This window comes from Molossus molossus, unplaced genomic scaffold (assembly GCF_014108415.1).
Source record: "Molossus molossus isolate mMolMol1 unplaced genomic scaffold, mMolMol1.p scaffold_m16_p_12, whole genome shotgun sequence".
In the NCBI taxonomy this organism is placed as follows: Eukaryota; Metazoa; Chordata; class Mammalia; order Chiroptera; family Molossidae; genus Molossus; species Molossus molossus.
In genome coordinates, this window is record NW_023425347.1 from 248,763 (window position 1) to 261,566 (window position 12,804).

A 12,804-nucleotide genomic window follows, 5' to 3' on the forward strand; every position below is an offset into this window, starting at 1 on the left:
TATTAGTTTATATGGTAACAACCCCCCCAAATGAATGCTTTTGCTAAATGATTCCTCTAATTAAATGATCACCCATCTTCTCTAGTTCCTGTGACCCCATAACTATGCTATGAGGTCAGCACAGTTACTCTTTCACAAGTGTGGAGATGGGGCTCAGAAAGGTTAAACAATCTACCCAAGGGCACTCAGAGAGTCAGTGGCACAGTCGGGTCCACCCAACTCTTGCCTGTTCCATCAACCCTATTTATAGTAGAGATTAGCAAATTTTGTCTTAAAGGGCCAGATAGCAAATATTTTATGTTTTCAAGTCACGTCAGTCTGTTGGAACTTCACAACTCTAATGTCATAGCAGGAAAATGGCCATAATTGTAAACAAGTCGGGTGACTCTTTTCTTTTCTTTTCTTTTTTTAATTTTTTTTTTTTTTTGGTACGTGCCCCTAGCGGGAACCAAACCGGGGACTCTCTGGTCCACAGGCCAACGCTCCAACCACTGAGCCAAATCGGCCAGGGTGGGGTGACTTTTCTAATAAAAATTTATTTTTAAAAATGTAAAAAAAAGAAAAAGAAAAATTTATTTTATTGAGGGAAAGGATTTATATAAAATGATTATGTGGAATTGTCTTTGTGTCCAACAACATAGGAGTTTCATTATAAAACAGCATTTATATTTGTGAAGTAATTTTAGTATTGAATAAAAAGTTTCTTTTCTGTTTGAAAAATAACAAACACTCCATTTACAGTAGGAATATCTGTATGATCATAGCTGAATAAGTGCTATAATACTGTGACTAGTCTGGCTTCAGTGTTTAATATGTGTAAAAAATTTAATAATTATTTATTAAATAATTTTTATATTTCAGGAGGCAGTTTTTTTCTTTTTCTCCTTTTAATTGAGGTGTGATGGACATCACATTAGCTTGGGTTACCATGTAAAGGCTCATTCTTTGCATGTGTTTTGAAATAATTACCTCAATTGTTCCAGTTAACATTCATCATCATGATGAAACATATTGTTCTAGCAATGAGAACTTTTAAGGTCCAATCTCTGTAAGGTCTTATAGAGTTAAACCTTGTTATTCTGCACACAGATAACTTGGAAGGAGCCCAGATGTCTTGCAAACAAGCTCTGGAATGTTCCCATAGCCTTGGAGAGCACATAGCTTGCAAACAAGTATGTTACAACATATGCCTGCAAACGGGATATGGTTGACTCCCAAGGAACTCATTAACCTTACAGATCAAGGAATAGTTTGATTATAACAAGAGTGAAGTCAGTGAATTCTTGGGACCTAGCCTAATGTAGGTAGAGAATATAAAAATAAAACTCGGTGCTGCAGTCTTGTACCCTGTCTTTTGTGTTTGTCTGTTTCTTTGTTCATTCCCTCCCCACCCCCCCTCCTGACACACGGGAGGCGACAAGTGGCATAGTTGGCAGGATCCGAGACGCGGAATTCAGTAAGTAAAATAAGGGGAAAGCAGAACCGAAAAGGTTGCCCCTGGAAAATAAGGGGATTTTCGGAATCAATAATCATGGGAAATTCCTCATCGAAGGAACAGGAGTATAAGAATTTACTTAAAGGGTTGTTGTACTCAATAGGAGTAAAAACAAAAGAAAAGACGTCAGATCAGTTGTTTCAGCATATAGGGACTCATTGCTATTGGTTTGCATCTCAGCATAAGGTTCAGCTCAATCTTAGAGAATGGAAAGAAGTCATTAGGACTCTTCGTAAATGCCATCAGCAAGGCAAAACTATGGATTTGAAATGATGGACATTGTGCGGAGCTATTACTCAGGCTCTTAGGTTACTAGATAGTTCATCTGCAGATGCTGCTTCCTTGCTCTCTAATCAGGAAGAACAGGCTAATCAAGGGACTTTACCTGAAGAGCAGGGAGAAAAAGAGAGGGTATATGAGGCAATTCCTGAGTAATTGCCTGACCCCGATCCTCCAGATAGTGAAGAAGAGGAGGAAAATTTAAATCCAACAATTTCTGAATCATCGTCAGAGGGAGAATATGAAGGGGGCGCTATGGAAGTAGTTTCGCTTTTTAAGAAACTGGTGAAACGAAAGTATAAATGCAAGGAGTCTAAATCTATGACTGTTGTTCCCTCGGCTCCTGTTTTGCCTGCACTCTCCTCTCCTCTTCCTTTTACTCCTGCTGCGTACCCTATAGAATCTCAAGTGGCAGCGAAAGCACAGGATAGTGAGAGACATCGGTTTCTCTTGGCGGCCTCAATGCTGGATAATGAGGCTTCGCCAGAGGATGTTTTATTAGCATTTCCTATAGTCGGTCAGCAGAGCCGGGGAGGGAGACGCGGAGGGAGCGGACGCAGCTGGAGCTGCTCCCCTGGCGCTGGTGGCAGGTGGGCTGTGGCAAAGGTCCCTAAGGTCCTGGCTTCCGTCTTTGGAGGGGAGGGCTGTGATTGTTTTTATGGAGCGGGCTGTGCCTGCAGCTCATCCGCGCCCTGCGCCGGAGGGACTAAGGCCATGCTCTCTGGCCCTGCTGTCTCCCACATTCCCAGAGAAGGTAGAGCCCCTGGGAGGTGACGGGCAGGTAACCCTCAGTACAGCCCCGACTTCACATGTTTCAATGTTGTTTGTTTATGGCGCAGCTGTTAGTACTACCATGTAGGGCTTTTAACACTCAAAATGCAAAGCGATCAGGAGGATTTGGAAGTACTGGGAGACAAATATTTTGGGAAATATTAATTTCTGATGATCGCCCTTCTATCAAGCTAAGCATAGAGGGTAAAGAATTTACAGGACTTGTAGACACTGGGGCAGATGTCTCCATTATTGCAAAAGCCTTTTGGCCTAAAGAGTGGAAAAAGGAGATACCTTAACTGGTATTGGAATTTCAACATGTGTAGAAAAAGGAACCAGAAGGAAAAAATAGCGGCGGAGTGAATGGAGCTACACAGACCGTGTCCCAGAACCAAACTGGAATTACAACTATAACACAGACAAATCGACGGGAAAAAGCAACAGAAAAGCAGCTTGGAGGACCATATAACAAGGGACACTGACTCCATCCCGGTAGGCTTGCGAAGGCGCGAAACGGGGCTGGGAGCCCACGGTCGGGAGCTCAGCAGCAGCCTTAGCTGGGAGCAGCGCTCTCGGGTCACACTCCCAGGCGGCTCCACAGCGCAGAGCCGGGACAGAGGCTACAACAGCCACAGCCACTTACCTTGGGCTCAGGCAGAGGGAAGGCAGACTGGACTGGAACTGTGTGGGACACTCGGGATCTGGAGGGTGCTCAGAGCTTTGGCTGAGTGCAGCCACTCAGCACGGTGGCCATATTGCTCCTTCCCAGGGTTCTGGGGAAAGGCAGCAGCCCCTCCCTCGGAGACCCAACCCCACCCTGTGGGCCATTGAAGTGCTAATTGAGGCTCACTAACAACCAGCATCTGCCCCACCCTCGGGAAATCCCCTTGTACTAAGCACCTGAGGGAGCTTTTCAATCACCTGACAACCCAAAACTCATCAAGTAACCTAGACTGCTCGCCTCCAGGCAAAAAGCTAGAGGATAACAGTACCTTTCCTGGGCTGGCAACTTTAACCAGGAAAGTAAGACTTGACAGTGGTGTTCAACGTGGGTCCTCCCTCGCTCATCTAAACACAGGAGAGGGAGCCACAAACAGCAGAACACCAACACCCACAGGGAAAACTTGACAGGCTCCAAAGCCCACAGTGATAGCCAAAATGGTGAAACACAGAAACAGAAGCCAAATGAAAGAGCAAGAGACCTCCACCGAAGATGAGATCAATGTGGAGCAATTAGGCATGTTAACAGAGCTAGAATTCAAAGCCATGATCTTGAGGAAGCTGAACAGCATGAGTAAGGACATAGAGACACTGAAAATAAGCCAATTGGAAATTAAAAACCAACAAGAAGAGATAAAAAATGATATATCAGAAATGAAAAACACATTGGAAGGTTTAAAAAGCAGAGTAGAGGAAGCTGAGGACCGGATCAGTGAATTAGAAGACAGGGTAGAAAAAATCAACCAATCAGAAAAACAAAAGGAAAAAACTATTAAAAAACAAAAGACAGCTTAAGAGAACTATGGGACAACTGGAAACGTAATAATATTCGCATCATAGGAGTCCCCGAAGAAGAAGAAAAGAAGCAAGGGATAGAGAATATATTCAAAAAAATAGTGACAGAAAACTTCCCTAATTTGGTGAAGGAAGAAGGCATTCAAGTTCAAGAAGCACAGAGAGTCCCAAGTAAGAAGAATCCAAACAGGCCCACACCAAGACACATAGTAATTAAAATGCCACAAATTAAAGACAAACAGAGAATCCTAAAAGCAGCAAGAGATAAGCAACAGGTTACCTACAAAGGAAACCCCATAAGGCTCTCAGCTGACTTCGCACAAGAAACACTACAAGCCAGAAGGGAATGGCAGGAAGTAATCAAAGTCATGAAAAACAAGAATCTGAATCCAAGACTACTCTACCCAGCAAGGCTATCATTCAAAATAGAAGGTCAAATAAAGAGCTTCCCAGACAAAAAAAAGGCTAAAGGAATACATTAGCACCAAACCAGCACTGCAAGAAATGTTAAAAGGACTGCGGTAATTAGCAGTAGAAATGGGAAGAAAAATAGAACCACACTAAACAAAAATGGCAATAAATAAGTACATATCAATAATCACCTTAAACGTAAATGGATTGAATGCTCCCATAAAAAGACACAGAGTAGCTGATTGGATAAGAAAGCATGACTCATCTATATGTTGTTTACAAGAGACCCACCTCTCAACAAAAGACTCACATAGGTTGAAAGTGAAGGGATGGAAAAAAATTTTCCAAGCAAATGGAAAGCAAAAAAAAAGCTGCAGAAGCAATTCTCATATCTGATAAAATAGATTTCAAAATGAGGACCATAACTAGAGACAAAGACGGCCACTACATAATATTGAAAGGATCTATCCAACAGGAAGATATAACCTTGATAAACATATATGCACCCAATATAGGAGCACCAAAATATATTAAAAATCTTCTGGAGGACTTCCAAGGAGAAATCGACAACAATACAATCATAGCAGGGGACTTCAACACCCCGTTGACAGCACTGGATAGATCCTCTAGGCAAAAAAATTAGCAAGGAAACAGACACTCTAAATGAAGCACTAGACCAAATGGATTTAATAGATATCTACAGAGAATTACACCCCAAAACTACAGAATACACATTCTTCTCAAGTGCACATGGGACATTCTCAAAGATAGACCACATGATAGGACACAAACTAAATCTCTACAAGTTCAAAAAGATTGAAATCATATCAAGCATCTTCTCAGATCACAATGGCATGAAACTAGAAATCAATTGCAACAAGAACATGCAAAGACATTTCAACACATGGAGGCTAAATAGCATGTTATTAAACAATGAATGGGTCACCGAGGAGATCAAGGAAAAAATTAAAAACTTCCTGGAAACCAATGAAAATGAACACACAACAACACAAAATCTATGGGATGCAGCGAAAGCAGTTCTGAGAGGGAAGTTCATAGCACTACAGGCCTACCTCCAAAAACAAGAAAAATTTCTAATTGACTGTCTAACCTCACAACTTAAAGAATTAGAAAGCAAACAAAAAGAAAACCCCAGAGCAAGTAGAAGGAAGGAAATAGTAAAGATCAGAGCAGAAATAAATGACATAGAGACCAAAAAAAACAATTCAAAGGATCAATGAACCAAAGAGCTGGTTTTTCGAAAAGATAAACAAGATTGATGGACCCTTAGCTAGACTCACCAAGAAACAAACAGAGAGAACCCAAATACACAAAATCAGAAAAGAAAGAGGAGAAGTAACAAGCAACACCACGGAAATACAAAAGATCATTAACAACTACTATGAACAACTATATGGCAACAAATTCGACAATCTAAGCGAAATGGACAAATTTCTAGAAACACACAGTCTCCCAAAACTATTCCCGGGAGACACAGAAAACTTGAACAGACCAATAACAACTAAGGAAATTGAAGAGGTAATCAAGACTCTCCCAGCAAACAAAAGCCCAGGCCCAGATGGCTTCACGGGGGAGTTTTACCGAACATTCAAAAAAGGACTAACACCCATTCTCCTCAAACTATTTCAAAAAATTCAAGAAGGAAGACTTCCAAACACATTCTATGAGGCCAGTATAATTCTAATTCCAAAACCAGAAAAAGACACTACGAAGAAAGAAAACTACAGGCCAATATCCCTGATGAACATAGACGCCAAAATCCTGAACAAAATATTAGCAAATCGGATCCAGAAATACATCAAAAAAATTATTCACCATGACCAAGTGGGATTCATTCCAGGGATGCAAGGCTGGTACAATATTCGCAAATCAATAAACGTGATACACCACATAAACAAAATGAAGAATAAAAACCACATGATCATATCAATAGATACTGAAAAATCATTCAACAAAATCCAGCATCCATTTCTGATAAAAACGCTCAGCAATGAGGGAATAGAGGGATCATATCTCGACATAATAAAGGCCATATATGAAAGACCTACAGCCAACATTATACTCAATGGACAGAAACTAAAAACATTTCCATTAAGAACAGGAACAAGACAGGGATGTCCACTTTTGCCACTCTTATTTAACATTGTACCGGAAGTCTTAGCCACAGCATTCAGACATGAAGAAAAAATAAAAGGGATCCAAATTGGAAAGGAGGAAGTGAAACTGTCATTATTTGCAGATGACATGATATTGTACATAGAAAACCCTAAAGACTCCATCAAAAATCTACTAGACTTAATAAATGAATTTGGCAAAGTAGCAGGATACAAAATTAACGTCAAGAAATCGACGGCATTCCTGTACACCAATGATGAACTCACAGAAAGAGAAACTGAAAAAACAATCCCATTTACCATCACGCCAAAAAAATTACGATACCTAGGAATAAACTTAACCAAAGAAGTAAAGGACCTCTTTGCAGAAAACTACAGGTCATTGAAAAAAGAAATAGAGGAAGATATAAAAAAGTGGAAGCACATACCCTGTTCATGGATTGGAAGAATTAACATCATTAAAATGTCCATATTACCCAAAGCAATCTATAGATTCAATGCAATCCCCATCAAAATACCAACGACATATTTCATAGAACTAGAACAAATACTTCAAAAATTCATATGGAACCAAAAAAGACCCCGAATAGCCACAGTAATCTTGAAAAAGAAGAACAAAGTAGGTGGGATCATAATACCAGATATCAGGTTATACTACAAAGCGACTGTAACCAAAACAGCCTGGTACTGGCACAAGAACAGGCATATAGACCAGTGGAACAGAACTGAAAACCCAGAAATGGACCCAAGGCAATACGCTCAATTAATATTTGACAAAGGTGGCAAGAGCATACAGTGGAGTAAAGACAGCCTCTTTAATAAATGGTGTTGGGAAAAGTGGACAGCTACATGCAAAGAAATGAAACTAGACCATCAACTTACACCATACACAAAAATAAACTCAAAATGGATAAAAGACTTAAATGTGACCCGTGAATCCATAAAAATTCTAGAAGAAAATGTAGGCAACAAAATTTCGGACATCATACGGAGCAGAATTTTCACTGATACATCACCTAAGGCAACAGAAATAAAGGAGAAAATGAACACATGGGACTACATTAAACTAAAAAGCTTCTGCACAGCAAAAGAAACAATCATCAAAATGGAAAAGCAACCCACTGTATGGGAGAACATCATTTCCAATGATGTATCAGATAAGGGGTTAATTTCCAATATATAGAGAGTGCTCCTACAACTCAACAAAAGGAAGACAAAGAACCCAATTAAAAAATGGGCAGAGGAGCTGAATAGACACTTCTCCAAACAGGACATACAAATGGCCAAAAGACATATGAAGAAATGCTCAACATCTCTAGTCATCAGAGAGATGCAAATTAAAACAACAATGAGGTATCACCTCACACCTGTCAGAATGGCCGCCATCAACAAATCATCAAACAACAAGTGTTGGCGAGGGTGTGGAGAAAAGGGGATTCTAATACACTGCTGGTGGGAATGCAGACTGGGGCAGCCGCGTTGGAAAACAATATGGTGCTACCTCAAAAAATTAAAAATTGAACTTCCATTTGACCCAGTGATCCCACTGTTGGGAATATACCCTAAGAAGCCTGAAACACCAATCAGGAAGAATATATGTACCCCCATGTTCATAGCAGCACTATTTACAATAGCTATGATCTGGAAACAGCCCAGTGTCCACCAGTAGACGAATGGATAAAAAAGCTGTGGTACATATACACAATGGAGTACTACGCAGTGGTAAGAAAGAAAGATCTCTTATCCTTTGAGACGACATGGAGGGACCTGGAAAGTATTATCCTAAGTGAAAGAAGCCAAGCAGAAAAAGACTAATACCACATGATCTCACTTATATACGGAATATAATGAACATAACAGTCTGAGGAATACAGTAGACCCAGAAACATGGAAGTAGGGCACAGACTGACATCCCTCAGAAGAGGGGGTGGGGAGGTGGGAAGAGATAAACCACAGAACTTATATGCATGTATGCATGACCAATGTACATGGACAACTAAGTTGGGGCCGGGGCGGAGGTGGGGTGGGGTGGGGGGTGCCAATGGGGTAAAAAGGTAAAATATCTGTAACAAAAAAATAAATAAATTATTTATTTAAAAAATATAAATAAATAAATAAATAAATAAAAGAGAAAAAAAGGAACCAGGCCATTCCGATGTCTAGGTCCTGAGGGACACACTGCTCTTGTTCAATTTTATTACACTGACATTCCTATCAATATTTGGGGAAGAGATTTGCTACAACAATTCGGTGCCTTCTTACATATTCCTCAAATATCTCCAGCCGCTCGTAATATGATGTTTCAAATGAATTACAACCCCCTTCAGGAAAACTAATAGCCACTGCTCTTATACCTCGAGCTTTACCTTTAAAATGGAAACAGACGAACCCGTCTGGGTAGAGCAGTGGCCATTACACAAAGAAAAGCTCCAGGCTTTAAAGAATTTGGTAAAGGAATAATTAATATTAAAACATATCGAACCATCTACGTCACCTTGGAATTCTCCTGTTTTTGTAATAAAGAAAAAGAGTGGACAATGGAGATTATTAACAGATTTACGAGAAATTAACAAATATATTGAACCAATGGGAGCTTTACAACCTGGTCTCCCTTTACCTTCTTGCATTCCTAAAGGCTATAGCATGTTAGTCATTGACTTAAAAGATTGTTTTTATACAATCCCTTTACAAGATTCAGACAAAGAAAAGTTTGCATTTACAATACCTGAATACAACAATGGGCGTCCTGTTGAGAGGTATCAATGGAAGGTACTTCCTCAGGGAATGTTAAATAGCCCTACTTTGTGTCAAGAATTTGTAAATCGGGCCCTGGCCAGTTTGGCTCAGCGGTTAGAGCGTTGGCCTGCGGTCCTGAGAGACCCGGGTTCGGTTCCCGCTAAGGGCGCGTACCTCGGTTGCAGTTTGTCCCCGGCCCTGGTTGGTTGTGCGGGTGGCAGCCACTCGATGTGTCCCTTTCACATCGATGTTTCTCTCTCTCTGTTCATCTCTCTCCCCCCCACTCTACCTGAACAAAAAATGGAAAAATGTCCTCGGGTGAGGATAAAAAAATGAAAAAAAAAAAAAAAAAGAATTTGTAAATCGGGCATTAGAGCCCTTGCGGGAGCAGTTTTCTGACCTTCTTTTATATCATTACATGGATGATATTTTACTTGCAGCTCCCACTAAGGAAAAGAGACATTATTATTTTCAGGAACTACAACAATCTTTAACTAAATTTAATTTAAAAATAGCTCCTGAAAAAGTACAATTAGAAGAACCTTATAATTACTTAGGATATATACTTACTTAAAAGTCTATTAAACCTCAAAAAGTACAAATAAGAACAGATCAATTAAAAACATTAAATGATTTTCAAAAATTGTTAGGAGATATTAATTGGTTGCGTCCTACATCAGAATTCCTACAGTAGCACTCCAAAATTTATTTGCCACTTTAGAAGGAGACTCTCCATTAGACAGTCCTCAAGAATTAACAAAAGAAGCTTTACAGGAATTAGAATTAGTTGAACAACGAATTTCTAAAGCTCAAATTCAATATTATGATCCTCATTTTCCTGCTCAACTGTTCATATTCCATACTGATCACTCTCCTACGGGATGTATTGGACAAAATACTTCTATTTTAGAATGGATTTTTTTGCCTAACAAATTTGCTAAACAGCTTACCACTTATGTTGAAAAATTAGCTATGTTAATTTACAAAGGAAGAAAACGAATTAAACAATTACTTGGTGTAGAGCCAGAAAGTATTATTACAAGGTTACATAAAAAACAAGTTCAGCAATTAATTCAAAATTCTGAGGCTTGGCAAATTGCCTTAGCAAATTATCCAGGAACAATTGACAACCATTATCTGGCTTGTAAATTATTTCAATTTTTAAAAGAGCATTCAATTCTTCCTCATAATCCTATTTCTTCTAAACCAGTTAAAGGACCTACTGTTTATACTGATGCAAATCAAACAAAAATAGCCTTTTGGTCAGAGGGTGTCTCTAAAACTGAAATTTCTCCTTGGACATCTGTGCAGCAATCTGAATGATGGGCTATTTACAGAGTATTACAAGAATTTCTAGTAACCAGTCTAAATATTGTCTCTGATTCTCAATATGCTGTATTTACAGTAAAACAATTACCTCAGGTTACTTTACCTTCAGTAGGTAAAACTGCAATTCAGAAAATATTTATCCTGTTACAAACTTTGCTTTCACAGTGTGCCTTACCAATTTTTATCACTCACATCAGATCACATTCTTCGCTTCCTGGGCCTATGGCTTCAGGCAATGCGCAAGCTGATGCACTTTTATCTGTGTACACTGCTCAACAAGAACATCACTTGCATCATACTAATGCAAAAGGCTTGCGAGCTAGATATGCTATTACAAAAAAAGAAGCATTAAACATTATAAAATATTGTCCTATTTGTGGTCCTCAGAACCTACATCCTCTACCTCCTGGTGCTAATCCTAGAGGGCTCTCTGAGAATAGAATTTGGCAGATGGATGTTGTTCATTATACTCCTTTTGGAAAATTAAAATATATTCATCACACTATTGACACATATTCTCATTTCCAATGGGCTACTGCAGCTACAACCAAAAGAACTTCTGCAGTAATTGCTCATTTGTTGGTATGTTTTGCAGTTATGGGATTACCTGCGACCCTCAAAACTGACAATGGTCCAGCTTACACTTCTGCAACATTTGCCTCCTTTTTACACTCCTATAACATTCAACACATCACAGGCATTCCTGGCGATAGCCAAGGACAAGCCATTATTGAGAGAGCACATCATACCTTGAGCCTTTATTTACAAAAAATAGAAGGGGGAACCAGACTATTATCCCCGCATCAGCAATTAAACAAAACATTATTTACATTAATTTTTTTAAACATTTGGACTCAGAATCATGCAACTGCAGCTGAGAAACATTTTTCCTCATGTAATCTAGAGGACCAACAACCACAAAATATGGGTGAAAACTGAAGAAGGGTTGTGGGAGCCTGCCCTCTTGTGGCATATGGGGCGTGGGTATGCTTATGTATCCACAGGTGATTCATACTTCTGGCTCCCTAGCCGAAGAATAAAGTTCCAGCCGAAGATGAGTGACAACCAGATTGACGAGATGTTATTCAGATCACTCTCCAATCTAACTACCAATCGCTTTTTCACGGTGGGAACCCACCAGGCGCAGCCTCCAACATGGGGCCAATTGAAGAAATTGACCCAAGAAGCGGAGAAGACACTTCAACGCACCCGACAACCTTTCACTCCTGCCAATCTTCTCCTGGCTATGATGGCGGATGTGACCTGCCAGGTAAATATAGCATATGCAGAAAATTTTACTTATTGGGCATATGTGCCTAATCCTCCTCTGCTTCAAGCAGTAGTGTGGGGAGATATTTCTGTGCCAGTGTGCACTAATGATTCTCGACCATTGCCATTCCCCCGATGCAATGGCAGAGATTTACATCCTTCTAGTTTGAACACAGCTAATAACGTTAATATAACTTTAGCTGCACGGGGGGTTCCTTTATGTATTGGTAATAATAGCTTTTGTTTAAAATTAACCAATCAAGCTTGGGCAGTTAAATTTAATCATTCTTCACTTGCTTCCTCCATGGCTGTAATCACCATGAAAGCTTTTCAGCATTTCTCTTTAGTAAATTCAACAGAAGAAGATATACCAAATATTCCTATTTGTACCTTGACATCATTTACACCTCCTGTAACTCATTTTGAATGGTTAAGATGTCGAGCTCATTTACCTAGAATGCTTTTAAATGATACAGTTACAAATACTGCAATTCTAGATTGGAGTCCACATGGGTTTTTTCAAGAAAAATTCTCTAAACATTCATTAAAATGGCACAAGACAAATAATAGCTTGAATGCCTTGAGTAGTGTAACTTTAGATGGGAAGGGAAATGAGACTATAGTCTGGCAGGAAGGAGGTTTTACTCCGCCTGCACCATTCTTAAAAGGAATCACTGTCACTCAAGAACATATTTGGAAATTGGTTGCAGCTTCTGAGCCTATTCACTTTTGGAGAGGAAACGTCTTTAAATATTTCTGATACTTCTGGTCCTTTCCATGTTACTATTCATAATAATCATACTTACTATGTACAGACTTGTGGTAAATACCCATATATACTTTTATCTGGGAGATGGGAATGGA